We start from the raw sequence: 2864 nt of genomic DNA on the forward strand, positions 1-2864 counted from the left end.
TGAAAGAGAGACATTGTATGTCTCCACTTAACATATACCAAATGTCTATACTCTAGGGTAGAGATTGAAAGACTGGAGAACATAAAAGCATTAAAAATTGTTAAGGACACTAGAGACAAAGTGGAAAGAGTATGGGAGGAGAAGAACATAGAAAAGGAAATCTGAGGAAAAAATAGAGAGGTAAGACATTTGTGGAACAAAAATATGGTTCATTATCTGTTGAAGAGGACGTGTATAGTATTTTTTTTTATTAATTCACTTTACACCATCACAACACACAAATGAATTTTCCATCCAAAATACACTGTGCATTGGCTCAATCAAGCACATCCACATACATGTTCTCAGCAAATAATTTTCCAATTCTTACGTCCTGCATACCTTGCCCTTTGTCTTGCCATCCCTGATTCCCCATCCCCCACCCTCTGCTATGTCCCATCTTCCTCCCCCATTGTCCCTGGCCACATTTTCTTTATGTACTTATCTGTTAACAGACATTTAGCTTCTATAGCTTGGCAATGATTAATTATGGTGCAGTGAACATGAAAATGCAGATACCTCTTTGAGATAATGATTTTAATTTCTATAAATACATATCCAGTAGTAGTATTGCTGTACCATATGATAGTTCTATTTTTAATATTTTGTGAACCCCCAATACTGTTTTCCATAGTGGCTATACCAATTTATATTCCCACCAACTGTGTATAAGTATTCTCTTTTCTCTGCTTCTTCACTAACACTTGTTATCTTTTTTATTCTTTCTTTTGTTTCTTTGTTTTTTTAGACTTTTGATATAGGATGCATGAGTTCACCAGAGAGAGACATTAAGAGAGTAAAAGTGAGTAAAGATACTCCAGTGGGAGGACCACACTGAAATCTTCCATTCTTCTCTCAAGATTTTGGGCATGTATACACACATGCTCAGTGTGCTTTCAAGCCACCAGGTCCACGTCTCAAACCACAGGTTTGGCCATGTGGGATCCAATACCTCAATCACCATGCCACCTGCTGGTCTGCCTTTTTTATTTTAGCCTTTCTAGCATGTGTGAGGTGATATCTCTTTGGGGTTTTGGTTTGCATTTCCCTAATAATTAATATTATTGAGAACTTTTTTTATAAACCTGCTGGTCATCTATAAATCTTCTTTAGAAAAATGTCTGTTGACTATTTTTTAAACTGAACCATTTATTTCATTGAATTGAGTTGTAGAAATTCCTGAGATGTTTTGAGTTTTGACCCCTTAAAAGATATATTTTAGCAAATATTTTCTACCAACCTATAAGTTGCCTTTTCATTTTGTTAATCATTTCCTTTGCTATGCAGAAGTATTTTAGTTTGAAGCTATCCCACTCATATATTTTTGCTTTTCTTTTGTGAGCTTCTGGTGTCACATTCAAAAATCATTGTCAAGGCCGATAGCAAAGAGGGTTTTTGTTTTCTTCCCCTTTGTTTTTCCTTCTAGTTTTTATTGTATCAGATCTTACGTTCAATTATAATCCATTTTGAGTTTATTTTTGTGTTTGATGTAAGATAAGACCCAATTTAACCCTTTTACATGTGGATATATAGATTCCTCAACACCATTTTCTCTACTGTATATTTTTGGTGTGCTTGTCAAAAATTAGTTGGGTGGGTAAAGTCTCTCGGCAATCTAAATAATGTTTAGTGATTAAATGTATAAATAATAATTTTAAAATTAATAAAAAAGAAATGCACCTTATGGATAAACGTATACATAGACTAAAAATGAAGGACTTGAAAAGGTACTCTATGCAAACTGAAACCAAAAAAGGGCTGGAGTTACAATACTCATTTCAGACAAAATAGGCTTTAAGACAACACTGTAAGAGACAAAGAAGGGCATTATATAGTAGAAAAAGGACTAATTCATCAAGAAGATATAAAGCTTATAAATATCTATGCACTCAACTTGAGAGCACCCAAATACATGAAGGAAAGACTGCTAGATCTAAAAGGAAAGATAGACTACAACATGCTAATCATTGGGAATCTCAACATCTCACTGTCTCCTCTGACAGATAATCTAGACGAAAAACATGCAATGAGACACAGATCTAGACAACACTGTAAATCAAATGGACTTGACAGACATGGATAGAACCTTTCACCCAAAAACCATGAAATCATATTTTTCTTACCCCTACATGGAACCTTTTCAAAAACTGACTACATGATAAGGCACAAAATAAGCCTTTATAGATTTAAAGGCATAGGAACTATATCCAGCATCTTCCCCAACCATGATAGAATTAAACTTGATATTAATTTCAGAAAAAAAAAACTAAAAAAAAAACACATATTGAAACTAAACAACCTACTCCTGGATGACTTCATATCTACTGAAGAAATCAAGATAGAAATCAAAAGATTTGTGGAAACCAATGATAATGAATACACAAATTTCCATAATCCATGGGACACCACAAAAGCAGTCATAAGAGGGAAGTTTATAGCAATTAGTGCACATAAGATATAAAGGTGATAAATAGACACCTAACATCATGCCTCAGGAAGCTGGAAAAACAACAAAAAAAATCCAAAAAAATCAAGGCAAAAGAAGATTTGAGCAGAAATAAATGAAATAGAAAATAAACAAATTATACAGAAAATAAATGAAACCAAAGCTGGTTCTTTGAAAAGATAAACAAAATTGATACACCATTAGCTAGACTAAGAAGAGAGAAAGGAACCAGATAAATCAAATTCACAATGAAACAGGCAATATTACAACAGATATAATAGAAATACAAAACATCATTAGAAGATACTATGAGTGACTATATACCAACAAACAAGAAAACCTGGATGAAATGGACAAATTCCTGACACATATTATCTAC

The sequence above is a fragment of the Tupaia chinensis genome, unplaced genomic scaffold, assembly GCF_000334495.1.
Source record: "Tupaia chinensis unplaced genomic scaffold, TupChi_1.0 Scaffold149256_1, whole genome shotgun sequence".
Taxonomy (NCBI): Eukaryota; Metazoa; Chordata; class Mammalia; order Scandentia; family Tupaiidae; genus Tupaia; species Tupaia belangeri.